The sequence below is a fragment of the Pinus tabuliformis genome, chromosome 8 (genome assembly GCF_031772625.1).
Source record: "Pinus tabuliformis cultivar Carrire ecotype Pingquan chromosome 8, CPIR1, whole genome shotgun sequence".
NCBI lineage: Eukaryota > Viridiplantae > Streptophyta > Pinopsida > Pinales > Pinaceae > Pinus > Pinus tabuliformis.
Genome location: NC_142294.1, coordinates 409,574,039 through 409,591,788, shown reverse-complemented (window position 1 = coordinate 409,591,788; position 17,750 = coordinate 409,574,039).

Here is a 17,750-nt window from a genome sequence, read left to right as displayed (position 1 = left end):
GCTATAAGGCTATATTGCCTAGGGGAAGGGGTATATACATATTTTTGGGGTTTTTTATATACAATAGTGATATAATAATGGGGAAAAGGGGAACATAGGGAGTTAAGTAATAATGGAGTTAGTAGTTAGTATTGGATGGGAGATATGGAAGAGAGGGAGCAAACACTAAGTTTTTAGGGAACAAACTTAGTTATGAGAGTAGATCAAAATGAAAAGATTTTTACACAAGAAATGTGGCTCTTCTATATAACAAGAATCAACAAATAAGTTTGATATCTGTCATGAACCAAGGTGATAGTGGGATGTTAGAAAGAAGTTTGATAGGGAATGATTGGGAAATTAGACATGCTTCACTTTGTTGCTACAAAATTGCTGAATAGGAAGATCTGCACTGGCCACCATGTGTTTCCTCTGCTTAGGCCAGTGATATGAAAGAAATCATGCTTCTGCAACCCCATCTACCTACCCATCTTATTGCCTAGCATTTTTTATTACTTCAGGGAGGGTGCACTTAGACTAGCAAACCCTCAATTTCTCTTTTTCTTTTCTTTTTCCATTTTCTTTTGATTTTCTATCTAAGGCTAGCCTTATTACTTCCAAGGCCCCAGATTAAGCAGTTGGGAACCTTCATTCTCTACCTAACTACTAATCTGCCAAGATTGAACAGTTTGGACAGATTTCTTTCTCTAGTCTACAACAAAAATTGAACTATGGCATGACCCAGCTTAAACTGTTGGATCACCCATTTAGAAGTAGGACAGTATCAAACAACTGTAGATAAGTGTTTTCCACAAAAATATGAGATCTTTGCATCACCAAAGTAGAGAATATTTGGCACTTCCCCTGCCAATCATGAAAAATGAAACCTATTAGTATAGGTAGCTAACAGTTAGTACCTATTTATCTATATCGAGAATATTTTTTGGTGAAAATCACATCATGATACATTTGTCGACGCATTTCGAACCAACAAGTGTGGTTCATCATCAGGACAAGTTCAAGAACCAACCCATGGCAGCAGATTAAATAGAGAGAGCAGATCATCTAACGAGGATGATAACATATGCTTGATCTGTAATTTCATCCTTCAAATGAATCCCTCCAAGCATATTTAACAAACCCTGAGAAGGAGTGGTTCGGCCCCATCATGATCGACAAGTCCATCGTTTTTTGATGTTTTTATGAGTCCAACGAAGGTAAAAATCAACATATTTTTCATGTTTAGATATTTTTAACAAGAGGCGAAGAATAAAACTCAAAATCTCCCTTTTCGTAGGTAGTCCCTTAGGTTCAAAAAGGTAGGAAATTGTAGGTTTTTCTGTAGATTCAACAACTTTGCGATTTTCTAAAACACAAGACAATCTACTCTACTCTTCTTAGCAGAAACCAAAAATGATCGTTGAAAACAATAAGCAAAAAAGGAAGAATATCAATCACACATAACACAATATTTCTCTGGGGAAAGAAGTTTTTAAAAACCTTGACTATCTATATTGCATTAACAGAAGATTTGCGAAGAAAATACAATGCTTGTTCATCCTAAACAATTCATGCACAAATATGATCTAACTCTCTGCCTTACAAGCCAGCTCAAGCCAACACTTAGCCAATTATGTTTCCTGCCAAGCACTCCTTGCCCAATTCTTGAGACATTTGGCTCATATTTAATTGCTAAATTCATCATCCATAACAACGCAATCCAACCATAGGTCCTCAACTGATTTCATGCACCATCTATACAACTCGGAAAATTATACAACTAATAGTACATTGTCCTTGAACTCTAATCTCAACTGGGTCTTCCTCTGAAATGACATGCATGAATTATTTATGAGTGAATCTTCAGTTAACTGGTGGGGTATTAGGGATGCACTAGTGCATTACTCCACTACTAGACCTCTACTAGTTCCTCCAACAGATTGAGCTAGTTTAACTGACTATAACTCAGTTAGACTGAGTTATCTAATTACAACTCAAAAGAACTCAATCTAGACCCCTAAAATTTAGGGATCACTCTACATGACTCTAGATAGACTTCCAACTTGAATTTTGTAAGTCATCTAATTCAATTTAACTTAGTTAACTATTACAAGTTTCTATGCGAATAGAATTTTGATTTTAATTCACAATTTAATTCAAGGACAAATTAAATTGGAAATTCTTGTTGTTGTTTTTAGCAAAAATAATAAACAAGAGAACCTCTTAGCCATGTTCAACTAAGGTATTTATTTTTCGTAGCCATTCTATCCCAGTCTGGAAAAGGGTTAAACTTATACTGAGTAGACGTATTTTCATTTACTTTTACGAGTTCAAAAAGACAAGTTCTCGACAATATTTTCATATTTTGGGAGTCTGAAAAGGGCTAAAAGAAGACTCCTCCTAGAGGAATGAGTGGTATAAAGGGTAGCAACTAGTTCCAGTCAAGAGGGAACTGCTCAAAACATGCAAAGGTCAATATGTTGGCTAATAAGACTACTCATCGCATTTGTTCCTTAGGAAAGGGTAAAACAACCAAGTGAAAGCGTATGATCAACTAAGCATATGGTGATGATGGAATGAGAAAACCAAGGCTCATCTGGAAGAAATAGGATGATAAAAATGGCAATCACGGGGGATAAATGGGAATGGTTTCATTTTTACAGAAGCTTGAAACTTGGGAAACTATGCTTGAAATTTCTTTCATTTTTACACAATCTTGAAACAGAGAAAAACTATGCTTGAAATAAGTTTGCATGCCCCAACATGCCCCCAACATAATGATTCAATTCGAGATGCATTCCCCTGAAGCTTCATTTATTTCACCTAAGTAGACTACTGGGTACTAACAGGTGGATGGAATGAAGGTTCATTTACGAGATAAAGTGAAAGACTCGGCTGGGAATTTACGAGATCTAATCAAAGAATCTAATTAAAAGGGGATTTGTTTCATTTCTTAACGATCTTGACACAGGAAAAAAACTATTCTCATAGGAACCTATTTCATTTTTTAACGAGGTTGACATAGGAAAAGAACTATCCTCACAAGAGCTTGTTTCATTTTTTAACAAGCTTCACACAAGAAAAGGAACTCTGCTCTAACACCTTGTTTCATTTTTTAAGGAGCTTGACACAAGAAAAGGAACTCTGCTCAAGAACCTTGTTTCATTTTTTAAGGAGCTTGACACAAGAAAAGGAACTCTGCTCTAAGGACCTTGTTTCATTTTTTAATGAGCTTGACACAGGAAAAGGAAATCTTCTCCAAAAACTTTGTTCATGACTACCAAGAGGCCATGGCTTCCAAACGGTTCTCATCGAAAAGGAAAACAACGCTCTGGAAGGGATCAAAGGATCCAATGGAAAGATCAAACTCCAATTCCCCTAGTAAATGATGCACCACATCACCTACTAGATCATCACTAGACACAAACATGGAACAAGTTGCCACATAATTAATCTGTGGCGAGGGAGATACCGCTTGCATATAAGGACCATTTAATGAAGATGGTTAATTGGGAGTCAAATTAGGACCCATGAATGAAAGTTGTTCAATGGTCATGATTCTTCCTTCATGTGGGAAACACATCACACGAAAGAGTGAAGAGACAAGAGCTCCCATAACATACACATAGTCATGCCCAAGGAGTAAATTAAAATCCAAAGGGCCTTGGACTACCATCACATTGATATAGACAGTCTTTCCTCCCAAAGTAATAGGAAACTTAGGAAGGATCCCTAACGATTGACTAGTTCCTCTGTTAAAAGCCAACAGCTTATGGGAAACGGGCACAAGCTACGGGCAATCAAAACCTTGCCAAGCAGTTGAGGACAAAATAGTAAAAGATGTGCCTTCATATATGATTTTGCTAGGTATGACCACATTATAAGCATGTACTATGATCTATAAGGGTGTTTTCATCAGGATCAGTCATAAATATGAATTCTTAATTGCTCATGTTTGAACTGATTCTCTCATTATGGATGTTGTTTGGGAATTCTTAACTGCTCCTAGACAATATTCTCAAACTTTCCCTCTATCAGCATAGTGAAAGATCCTTGATTTCCTTTCATTCCCTGATTTCATGCCATCTATTCCCAAATTTGAAGAATTGTTCCATAGATGCCTGTCTGGCTCTGTAGCATTACCCTTTCCACAAAAGACACTTACAGCAATATCCCATCATTGACTCCATTGCCCAATGGTCTAAATTGTTCTGAAACAGCATCCTAGTTCTGCCTGAACTCATCATCCAACCAAATTTAAAGCAAAACCCTATGCATAATAACTAGCCTAAAATTACTCCACAACAAAGCTAAAATATAAAGAGAGAGCCCTCTTTGGTTGCAAGTAGGCTAGGACTTGCAGCTAAAAGATTGGTTAGTGGTTACCTCGGTCGTGCTCCCTTAGGAGCCAGGGAACAACCTGAGTGATAACAAAGGGCACATAAGGAGGAAGACGATATCCTGTTAATTGACTGCAATCGAAGGAAGTGACCATGCTACTTGGAGGGGTGTCGTGGGAATGGAAGAACTTCCCCCTAGTGCTATGGGAATGGGAGGATTGTCCCCCAGTACCATGGGAATGGGAGGATTTCCCCCCAATTCATTGGAACCTAAAGAAACCAGAAGAACCTAAGTGGTATGAAGTACGCTTTCTATGGGAAAGGCACGTTCAACTGAAGGTGGAATCGACTCAACCATTTTCTCAACCAATGGTGGGTCGGGAAAGGACTCATGGGATTCATGTTTAGAGAGAGCGGGATTGATTAGATTCAGATTCTAACCAATCACTTCATAAACTTGTGGAGGATTAGGAGAAAGCTTCTAATAACCAGCTGGAGACGTGGCTAAGAATTTGTAAGGTTTTCCAACACTTTTGAGGCTTCATCCATATAAGGACAAAGGCGAATAGGATGATTCCCTTCACATAACTTACAGGGAAATTTGAATTTACAGTTTTTTCCCATGGACCTTACTATCGCTAGTTGAGGGTTTTTCACCAGCATGATCTTCAGAAGCTGATGATAAAGGTTGATGTAAGCCTGTGGACCATACTTCTAATACCTTGGGAATACAAGGACAATCTCTAAGAAGGTGGTCACCCTTACAAAGAATGCAAGGGAATTTAACTTTACAGGGCTGATTGGAAGATTTTTCCATACTATTTGTGTCTATAGAAATGGTTGCTCGGTTTTTCCCCTGCTTATTTTGTTTCTTCTTCTTTTTCCTTTTCTTCTTCTTCTTAGCTTCTTGGTTACTAGAATCAAGACTTTCACCAAGCGAAGAGGAAGAAAGTGATGAAGAAAAAATAGGTGAAGAAGGAAAATTTTAACTTTAGGATCAACATGAGGTTGATGTTTTTCATGTGGAGGAGAACTTGGTTGAGAAGTAGTTTGGACATTTGGAACCATAGGGGTTGAAACTAACCAAACTGACAAACCAATGGTGAATTCGAGAAGGGACAATGTTGCCATGTAAGGATCACCAATATTTTCGAAAGAAGGAAAAGGATCAGGATTCTATTCAAAGGGGTTTCCTTGACTAGTGGACTCGGGAATTATTGCCATTAGTCTCAACCTAAGATCCATTAAGGAGTTTTTCCACAGGGAGGATGTTGTGTCACGGTCAATTAATTTATTTTAGAAATTAAAGACACAAACAAAAAAAGGGTAACTAGGCATAAAGGTTTACCAAGCAACCGTGAACTACAATATACACCTTGGTGAACCAAGGACTTAACGTACGTGCAGGAAATCTCCCCGAATGATGTGTTTGGTGTATCACGATATACAAGGTAGTCGACTCAGTTACCTATGTATGGATAACAACCTATAAGGGACTCCCAAAATATACTCGATAGTACATGGGAGTGCAGTCTGTAGTAGTGTTGTCTAAAGCGTAACAGTTCGATGAGAGTGTTCCCATATAATTTTCATGTGTGGAGCTCCATCTGATATACTCGAAGGTATGTGGAGAACAATCCTATACAATTACATATGTGGAACAGGATTTCACACCCGTGATACAACGTTGTAAAACAACTACAACTCCTATGTTTAATGATGCTAGAAGACGTCTCTAGCCTAGACCTCTAGATGTTTGTGTTAATGGTACAAATTCTCCTTAGGTTGATTCAATAAATTTTACTATTTATCTTTGATTACGTTTTAGTTTCATGGTTCAAAAATCGATGTCACCTTAACACACTTATGATGCAACTAATATGAGTAAAAGAACTCTTTTCATTTTCCTTTTAATAATGAAAGGCCTAACTAAGTAGGGGAAGAAGAAATCAATCAAAAATGCAACAAACAAATGATGCAACAATCGATCTCTATAACTTCACTATTCCAATCAAAATCAAAGCCCTATATGCAATGCATAATGCATAATATTTTTCTTTTAGATTCCACTTAATTTCAGATGAAAACTAAGATATTTACTTAATCACTGATAAAAACACTTTTCAGAACGATGACTAAAACACCAATTCCTTCAAGCACTCAATGATCAAACAATTCAGTTTAATAATGACCTAATGATAAGAACAAAGGAAAATCTAAAAAAATTATTATCAAAGGAACTAAAAAAAAAAAACCAAATGGAACCTTATGAGAGACCAAGACACACTCAAGGACATAAGGAGGACCAACCAGAACAAAGTTAATCAGAGGGAAAATCACAAAAAGGCAATTTTTTGCATCAAACCCTGACCATAGCAAGTGCTAAAGGGGCGAAGGTGCACTGCAACATAGGTTCAAAGAAGGCTAGGGTGCACTGCAACACACTGTCACAAGATCACATGGTGTAGTGATCAAGGAAATCCAAGTTCTGACACAAAAAATGCAAGTGAAACTCAATGAAAGGTCTTCCTAGGTCTAATCAAGATTGAGTGAGACTATGAGGTCTGAAGAAGACGTAAGACAAGCACAATGGACAAGGAAACCACCAAGGGAATGAATCATTCCCTAGTATGGTCACCAATTTTTTATACGAGATTTACGATTATGGACAAAAGTATCTCCCCTAGGTTGGTGGCTAATCTAAAACAACAGAGAGACCAGGAACCAAATGCTTTTCCTTAAAGTAAATAGATAACAAAGTGAGGCCTAACTGGAATCCTTCGCACACTTCACTCCTTATTTAGCTTGGAAGCTCCAATTCCAACTCTGAATGTCAAAATTAGAACCTGCACAGTCAGATAACACAAGCCAAGAAACTACGAGATTTATGTAGTATCATCTAAGTACTTTATTCAATAGATCAACATAATATTGAAATATATGAAATAACATCACATATAGGAAACAATTAACTTTGCATTAATATAAATGGAAGGATATTACAACCATAAATAGCAGTTGATCTTGTAGAAGAGCTCCTCCAAGTTGTTGACTTTTCATTTCCTTGTCACAATATGCACCTCCAATCACCCTAAATGCATGAGATAATAACCACTCACTGTTGCAGCATAAGGGCAGGACCACTCTCCAAAATCCAACCAAGAACTAACCAGGTGCTTGTGGAATGAGGTAAATATATAGGAAGGAGAGGTAGTTCATGAATTCTTATCCAGTTACCAATCTAGTCTTGAGATCCAAACGTGATGGGAGGACGAGCTCAAGGGATAAGATGGTGATTTCTCCAAGGTGGAATTAGATAGGATTCGAATGTTTATCCAAGGTAAATGGTCGAAACAACCTCTAGAAGCTTTTGGAAGGGGAATCTTCTGGAATCCCGGTCATGCTCCTGGATTATAGAACCAATGTAGGTGTAAAGGGGAGCAACCTGCTAGTGACCAATGCAGGCCACAATGGAGCAGCATGTAGGTGATTGCACCCCAATAGGCATATAGGGAGAGTTGGTCCTAAAACTAGCTCAGATGATGCAGTTTAGGGTTGAAATTCTGGGGGATGAATGGAACTTGCTTAGGGCTTTTTACAAGATGGTGACAAGGGGGAATAGGATGTTGATTGATCCCATTAGGAGTATCACTAATCAGGTGTGACAAAATGGCCTATAAAAATGAAAAACAACCATGGTTCCATGTCGCATTGTAACAAACATTGTCTCAATATGAAAATAAACCATGGTCAACCATGGTCTAATGTCACATTGTGACAAATAGTGTCTATATGAAAATTAATTTAACAATCATTGTGAGAATGTTACATTACATTAAAATGTATTCAATGTCACATTGTTACATTACATCAGAATGTATTCAATGTCACATTATTACATTACAAAAATTGGGTTTAATGCTAGGTTTATAATATTAAGGCCTTTTAATATTGAGTTTATAATATTAGAGTTTAATATTGGGTTTATAATTTATAATATTATATTTAATATTAATATTAATGTTAGGTTAATATTATTCTTAATATTATGATCAACCATAGTCAACCATGGTCATTGATGCTCAACCACGGCCAATCATGGTCAACCTCAATCAACCATGGTCCAACGTTGCATTGTGGCAATTATTGTCTCAATATGAAAATCAACCATGGTCCAATGTCGCATAGTGACAAAGATTGTCTAAATATGAAAATCAACCATGGCCAAATGTTACAGTGTGACAAAGATTGTCTCTATATGAAAATCAATCTAACAATCATTGTCGCAATGTTATATTACATTGGAATGTATTCAATGTCACATTGTTACATTACAAAACTTGGGTTTAATACTAGGTTTATAATATTAGGGTCTTTTAATATTGAGTTTATAATATTAAAGTTTAATATTGGGTTTATAATTTATAATATTAGATTTAAAATTAATATCAATATCATGTTTAATTTACAATATTAATATTAGGTTTATAATATTAGCTAATATTATTCTTAATATTAGCTAATATTATTCTTAATATTATGGTCAATCATGGTCATCGATGCTCAATCATGGTCCACCATGATCAATCATGGTTTATAATGTTAATTTTTGGATTTTTAATATTAATCCCTTGGGTTTATAATATTAATCATAAAGTTTATAATATTAATCTTAAGGTTTATATTCCTAGGGTTTAATGTTATTCCATTTGGTTTATAATCCCTCGTGTTTTTAATATTAATCCAATGGATTTATTAATCCATTGGGTTTATAGTATTGATCCTGTAATTTCTAATATTAATCATAGGGTTTATATTCCTAGGGTTCAATATCAAGTCTATGGTTTATAATATTAATCTTAGGGTTTATATTTCTATGGTATATAATATTAATCTTAGGGTTTATATTTCTATGGTTTAATATTAATCTTAGACTTTAATGTTATTCCCTTGGGTTTATTGTCACTTGGATTTTTAATATTAAGCCCTTGAGTTTATTAATCCCTTTAGTTGATTGCCCCGAGAGGCACTCTCCAACCCAATGTGGTAGAGATGTTGTAATGTAATGTTTAACATTTCGACTAAAAAATACATAAATAAAAATTAAAAGATGAATGTAATGTAAGCATTTTAACTCGGTAAAAAAATAAAAATAAAAATAAAAATGGCCCATGGTATTGACCCATGGTATTCATGTGGAATATATAGCCTATTTAAAGGGGAAATTAAGCTAGCCTAGGTCCATCTTAACTTTGGATATACCAAACGCTAAGAAGGATCAAATCTCTTTTCACTCTAAAAGAGGTTTGCATATCAAGAGATTTGATCACATAAGCTTCACTGACAAACGTAGTACTATATCACATGCGTTCATATTGGGGTATAAAAAATTAAAAAAAAAAATCCAAAAACAATATATTGAATATATAATAGGGGTAGAATGAGTTTTTTTATGTTAGATATGAATATATGTGTTATCACTCAGGTTGTTCCCTAAGCTCCTCAAAGGGAATACGGCAGAGGTAACCACTAAACAATATTTTAGCTACAGGTCCTAGCCTACCTGCAACCAGAGAGGGCTCTCTCTTTATGATTTAATTTTGTTTTGGTGTAATTTTAGGCTAGATATGAAGTGCGGGGTTTTGTTCTAAATTTGGTTGGATGATGATTTCGGGCAGATCTGGGATGCAGTCACAGAACAGTCTAAACTATTGGGCAATGGAGTCAATGGTGGTGTACTGTTGAAAGTGTTTCATGGAAAAATGTAATGCTACAGAGCCAGACAGGCATCTATGGAACAATCCTTGAAATCTGAAATATGATGGCATGAAATCAGGGAATGAAAGGCAGTCAAGGATCTTTCACTATGCTGATAGAGGGAAAGTGTGAGAATATTATCTAGGAGCAATTAAGAATTCCTAAACAGCATTCATAATGAGAGAATTAGTGCAAACATGAGCAATTAAGAATTCATATTTATGACCGATTCCGAAGAAAACATAATTAGAAACAGGGATTGAACAGAGGGTGTATTTAAACAAGTCCTGAGCTATTCTTCCTCTCTGTTTCTAATATTATGGAACATATATGTGAATTTTGTAAACAAAGAAAAGACAAAACATGGTTTAGGAAAACTTATTGTTCCGTTAAACGACACAGGAATTCTGTAGCATAACACAGTTGATTACTTTCACATCCAGACAGTGTAGAGACCATGAACTTCACCGGCCATTTGTATTAGATAATCTGAAAATTTACAACGCAGTCTCTTAGAGAGAAAATCACCAACGACCAACCCCAAATATGTTCTGTGGGGCGGTATATATACAAAAATGAGTTACAAAATATCTAGTTGATGAGTTAATAACTCATAACTTCTTTGCCAACTCTTGAGGAATAGTAGATGAAAGAGTAAATGATGCAGTAGATATTTAGGGTATTAGCTATCCGTTCTATCAGAGAATTTAGACTTTTGGGATCAACTGACTCGGCTGAGGCTGTGCTTTTAATTTGTGTTTTTTGGGCCTGCTACCCTGGTGCTTTGCTGAGTCACGGCTTTGTTATCCTACTTTCGGTATGCATACTTGGCCTTTTTATAAAATTGTCGTAGTCATATCTTGACTCCCTCTGCCTGCTGTCTTTTCTTTAGTTCTTTGTTGCCAGCGTTGCCTCTTACGAATTTTTGGGTTTTGCAGGTAGCCCAGCAATAGGAAGCTCTCCTTTTTGAGTAATTTTTCTTAGCGATGCATCGCGCATCAAAACTACCTTTGTCTCTCGTTTCAGGCATTCTTTGACGCGATTCTCGCCCTTTGCGCCTTTTCTGTGATGACATCATCGATAGGTCCCGAATACAGCAAGGTGACGTGGCAGTGACGTCAACAGAGGATAGGTGGTGGATGACATGGCAGTACGGCAGGGTGACGAGGCAGAGACCTCAGTGAGACGTCGTGGCACAGGATAGAAGGCGATTTGCAGTTTTATCGAACCGCCTTCTGTACGAGAGAAGTATTTGTCAGAGCCCTCCCGATACAATCAAAACGGGACACCTGTCTTCTATACAGCGGAGAAACCGCTAAGCTATCAAAAGCTAACTGTCGAACGTCGGAGTGGCTCCAAAATCACCGAGGGTCGTCGGATGGGGAGGGCCCGATCCGACGGTGGAAGGAACTACGAGCTGGTGGGTTGTTAACATACGGAACCCGCCCGAATATTTGAATATTTATACAATGCTGCGGGGGTTTAGACTTTGGGTAATATGGGTTTTAAGTGGGCGTCAGTGGTTATTAATTTAACCGAATATCAAATTAATCCGAAATAAAATGTATGCACGGAGGATATTGCTATAAGGTTTATGTGTGAGAGAAGGGGGGGTATGGTTATTAATTTAACCAAATGCTAAATCAATCCCAGGTTTGAATGCGGAAAGGCTAATGCTAAGCACCAAATGAACTTAGCATTTTCCCAAACTGATGTTATAGGGCTATAGTGCCAGGGGATGGGAATATGTATTATTTTTTTGGAATTTTATATAGTTTTTTGTAGCAATAGGGATAGGAACATAGGTTAGGGAGCTATATAAATAGAATTAGAAGTTAATATGAGATTGAGAGGTGAAAGAGTAGGGCAGAGGTTAAGTTTATGGACTGAAACTTAGACATAAGAAGTGAATGGAATGTGGAGAAAGGATTTTTACACCAGGAATGTGGCTTCTTTTCATTGAAGAAAGTCAAAGCTTGACTTAGTACTTTACAAAAATGAAGTGATAACAGGACTAGTTGGGTAGATCCCAAGGCCTCAAGGGGATGTTAGTGAGAAACTTTGGGGGGGTGAAAGGGAGTTAGACATGCTTCCATAGTTCTGCCACCAAACAACTGCCTTAACATTTCTGTGATTGATGAGATGAGTTTTGTTTTGACCATACAAAAGAGATCCAAACCTTGCTTCTGCAACCTCAAGCTACCTACCCAGCCTAATACACCTAACATTTTTTCATCCTTCTGAATGGGTGCACTTAGACTTGCAGACCCTGATTATCCTCTTTTCTTTTGACTGCCCTCCTATCTAAATGTACCCTTATCTCTTCCAAGGGCCCAGATTAAGCAGTTGGGCTCCTTCATTTCTCTACCTAGCTACTCATCTGCCAAGCTTAAGCTGTTTGGACAGGCACTTTTTCTCTATTCTATAACAGCAATTTAAACATGGCATGGTCCAGATTGCACCGTTGGGCCACCCATCAAGTGTGAAAACAACAGTACTTGCACATTGTGGACTTGCAAATAAGGTAGCAGTGGCATTTTGACTGGCCACTTTCCTAGTCTTTCTTTGGGGTTCATTTCTATTATTTTTTCTAACCCATTCATTTTCTTGCCTTTTGATCATTCTTATAAGGCATACCCTCTTTACATTTTTTAATTTTATCTGTCTCTTTTGAAATATGGAACCTTTGCAGCATGGGAAGGATGAACATATTTGGCACTTCCCAGTCAATCATGAAAAATGACACCTATTGGTATAGGAACCTAACAGTGGCTCCACTTGGGGATGGCTTTCCCTTGTGGAAAGTCAAGAACAGCAGGTCAGATGGCCTTTCGCATAACTTTCTCTCTTCTCTAAAACTTTCCTGTTGTGGGTTGCTTTATTTGCATATATGACAGCACACTTGTGGAGCTTAGGGCCTTCTCTATAGGCTTCAACTGCAGCAAGTTACTATCCAAACTAAACTGAAATCCTACCTACTTATCCTAATCAGCTTTCTGACTGCTGGTTAGGTAAAATGAAACAGCCAATGCAACCACTTAAGCATTATATACATCAGTGACCTTTGCTGCCTGTATTTGATGGTGTTTAAAACTGAGATCTTACAATCAAATCTGGCTTTGTTAAAATTTGAGAAGATAAGGAAACTCCTGATCTCCTTTGCTGAATCTAGAAACTGTACAAAAGGATCTTGCAAAATATATACACTACTCCTAATCTGAATCAAACAACTGTGCAAATGTTCTGGATAGCTTTCATGCCATGAAACTGAAATATCATCCTTGTCTTCACCACCCTTCATGATTTCAACTGTTGTTTTCGATGATATTTTAACTGACTGTAGGGCCTGTCTACTGCAACCATTATCAGCTTGATTTGGACCTTCATGGTCTGTTAATGTAGAAGAATTCTGATTTCTTTCCTCATTCAACCTGTCAGTTGTTGGATCATAGGGAGTTTGGAAGGACTGCTGTAATTTATTACATACAGGTTCAAATGGAACTTCACAGATTCCTACCAACTGTTCTTCTTTTTCTTTGAATAATTCAGATGATTCAAAACGAAAGGGCAAGGAACCAACTTGGATTTTTTGATCATATGTTGCTGCTTCCAAGCCTTTTTCTGCAATCTAATGTTCAATGGGATTCTGGGACTGCAAATTTAGATATGACAAATTTTGAACAAAGATTTGATTGCTTTCCAGATGGTCAATACCAAGGCTTGTTGATATTTAATTTTTAGTAGCATGATAGTTATCTCTGATAAATTGAAAAGACTCAAAACAAAATGGTAAAGTTCCTTCACTTATTTCAAAATTTTATGCACTTTCCTCCTCATTCTTATTGCTGAAGTGAACAAGTTGATTAGTACTTTGAAGTTGTTGAACCTGAATCTCTTTTTTTTTGCCCAAATTATCTTATGATTCGTCTGCAAGATTAATTTGGATCTGAAAAACATAATCATCATCATATTGATCATATTTGGGCACATTATTAAAAGAAGCCATATTATCGAATGCACATAGTAAACTAGGGGATTGCTCCTCCACACATTGTTCTGTGAATCTGTTTTTTGATCTATGGTTGGTTGAATTGGTAAAAATCTGTTCAGAAATGTCAACCCTTTCTTCTTGTGGAGCAAAAGTGTCATGGTGATCTAAACATTCAACTTTCATTGTGACCTTCTGCTTTAATTCCTCTGCTTTCTTTATCAAGATATCAAGTTCTTCCTCTTTTTCTGCTTTCAGCTTCCTCTCCCTAACTTTCAGATTAACCTCTACATCTACTGCCATGTTCTGCATCTGTTGCATAGTGGAGGGGTTTCTCTCTCTCAGATGAAATTCTATCTCTGAATCAAATGCTCTTGGATAATGTAGTAGAGCCAGATTAGGGGGAGGTTTTATATTCAATGGTATTGAATGATAGATTTGATTGAATCTGTTTGAAAATTGTTGTACTATCTCATCTGGATGTCTTTTTAGCTAATTATATTTTTCTATGATCATGAGGAGATTGACTTTGATTATCCATCTATCAAGGAAGAGTTTGAGAAATTGCTCAAGATTTGAGATGCTTGCGTGAGGCAGAGTTTTGAACCAACTCCTGACTTTGCCTTGCAAAGAAAGAGCGAAAAGCCTAATACTAACATCCTCAGCATCCACTTCAAATAAGTTAAGATAATCTTCAAAAACTTGGAAATGCTTTTGGGAAGTGACACCATTCTCTCCATCAAATCTAGGGAGATACTTGGGATGATTGCTAGGTAGATTATTGAGTGCATGAGGCAAAATGAGGGGTTTGTATCTATCAAGAACTTTATGAGGCAGTGGAATATGTTCAGGGATTGGATGATTTATCTGAATTTTTGGGTTCTCCTTAATTGAAAAATGATCTTTAGGATTAGAAGACTGTTGTTCGAATGTATAAGGAGAGTTTTTGTCTACATTTTTGGAAAGAAGATAATAAAAATTTAATCTAAAATCATTTTTATAATGCAATATACATTGAAAAATTTTGTCAATGAGAAAGAACACAATGTGTTGGATGACAATCCAAACCAAAAGACTGATCTTTCTATAGAGTTCTTTCAAGTCCATTTCTCTAGTGGAGTCTTGATTGTGAAAATGATGCGGAGTCGCCAGGTGGATGATTTTAACCTTGGTATGTCTGATCCCTGTCCACCATCAGAGATCAAATCTAAACTTGTAAAAAAGTTTGAAGAAAGAGGAAGTTAATAAAAATAGGAGCTTGAATTTCCTTCAGATGAGTTTGAAACGAGAAAACTGATTAAGCCTTTGGGACAGTTGTTTAAAGACTAAAACTAGGCTGGAGATTGACTGAAGCAGCTTTTATTTACTCTTGTAAATGCAAAGCAAAAACAGTTTCAAAGGTTATCTGGGTAACTTCAGGCTCCATCTGTAGTTTTAGAAAATAGACAGTAGTAAAAAACATTTATTCAAAGTTCCCCAGTGGAGTCGCCAATGATGTTATCACTCAGGTTGTTCCCTAAGCTCCTCAAAGGGAATACGACCGAGGTAACCACTAACCAATCTTTTAGTTGCAGGTCCTAGCCTACCCACAACCAGAGAGGGCTCTCTCTTTATGATTTAACTTTGTTTTGGTGTAATTTTAGGCTAGATATGAAGTGCAGGGTTTTGTTCTAAATTTGGTTGGATGATGATTTCAGGCAGATCTGGGATGCAGTCTCAGAACAGTCTAAACTATTGGGCAATGGAGTCAATGGTGGTGTACTGCTGAAAGTGTTTCATGGAAAAATGTAATGCTATAGAGCCAGACAGGCATCTATGGAACAATCCTTGAAATCTGAGATATGATGGCATGAAATCAGGGAATGAAAGGCAGTCAAGGATCTTTCACTATGCTGATAGAGGGAAAGTGTGAGAATATTATCTAGGAGCAATTAAGAATTCCTAAACAGCATTCATAATGAGAGAATTAGTGCAAACATGAGCAATTAAGAATTCATATTTATGACCAATTCCGAAGAAAACATAATTAAAAACAAGGATTGAACAGAGGGTGTATTTAAACAAGTCCTGAGCTATTCTTCCTCTCTGTTTCTAAGATTATGGAACATATATGTGAATTTTGTAAACAAAGAAAAGACAAAACATGGTTTAGGAAAACTTATTGTTCCGCTAAACGACACAGGAATTCTGTAGCATAACACAGTTGATTACTTTCACATCCAGACAGTGCAGAGACCATGAACTTCACCGACCATTTGTATTAGATAGTCTGAAAATTTACAACGCAGTCTCTTAGAGAGAAAATCACCAACGACCAACCCCAAATATGTTCTGCGTGGCGGTATATATACAAAAATGAGTTACAAAATATCTAGTTGATGAGTTAATAACTCATAACTTCTTTGCCAACTCTTGAGGAATAGTAGATGAAAGAGTAAATGATGCAGTAGATATTTAGGGTATTAGCTATCCGTTCTGTCAGAGAATTTAGACTTTTGGGATCAACTGAGTCGGTTGAGGCTATGCTTTTAATTTGCGTTTTTTGGGCTTGCTGCCCTGGTGCTTTGCTGAGTCACAGCTTTGTTATCCTGCTTTCGGTACGCACACTTGGCCTTTTTATAAAATTGTCGTAGTCATATCTTGACTCCCTCTGCCTGCTGTCTTTTCTTTAGTTCTCTGTTTCCAGCATTGCCTCTTACGAATTTTTGGGTTTTGTAGGTAGCCGAGCAATAGGAAGCTCTCCTTTTTGAGTAATTTTTCTTAGCGATGCATCGCGCATCGAAAATTGCCTTTGTTTCTCGTTTTAGGCATTCTTTGACGCGATTCTCGCCCTTTGCGCCTTTTCTGTGATGATGTTAGCATGACATCATCGGTGGGTCTCGGATATGGCAGGGTGACGTGGCAGTGACCTCAGCAGAGGACAGGTGGTAGATGACATGGTAGTACGACAGGGTGACGTGGCAGAGACGTCAATGAGACGACATGGCACAAGATAGAAGGTGGTTTGCAGTTTTATCGGACTGCCTTCTATACGAGAGCGGTATTTGTCAGAGCCCTCCCGATACAATCAAAACGGGACACCTGTCTTCTGTACGGCAGAGAAACCGCTACGCTATCGGAAGCTAACTGTCGAACGTCGGGGTGGCTCCGAAATCGTCGAGGGCCGTCGGATGGGGAGGGTCCAATTCGACGATGGCTGAAACTGCGAGCTGGTGGGCTATTAACATACGGAACCCGCCCGAATATTTGAATATTTATACAATGTTGCGGGGGTTTATACTTTGGGTAATATGGGTTTTAAGTGGGCACCGGTGGTTATTAATTTAACCGAGTATCAAATTAATCCCAAATAAAATGTATGCACGGAGGATATTGCTATAAGGTTTATGTGTGAGAGAAGGGGGGGTATGGTTATTAATTTAACCAAATGTTAAATCAATCCCAGGTTTGAACGTGGAAAGGCTAATGCCAAGCCCCAAATGAACTTAGCATTTCCCAAAACTGATGTTATAGGGCTATAGTGCCAGTGGATGGGAATATGTATTATTGTTTTGGAATTTTATATAGTTTTTTGTAGCAATAGGGATAGGAACATAGGTTAGGGAGATATATAAATAGAATTAGAAGTTAATATGAGTTTGCGAGGTGAAAGAGTAGGGCAGAGGTTAAGTTTATGGACTGAAACT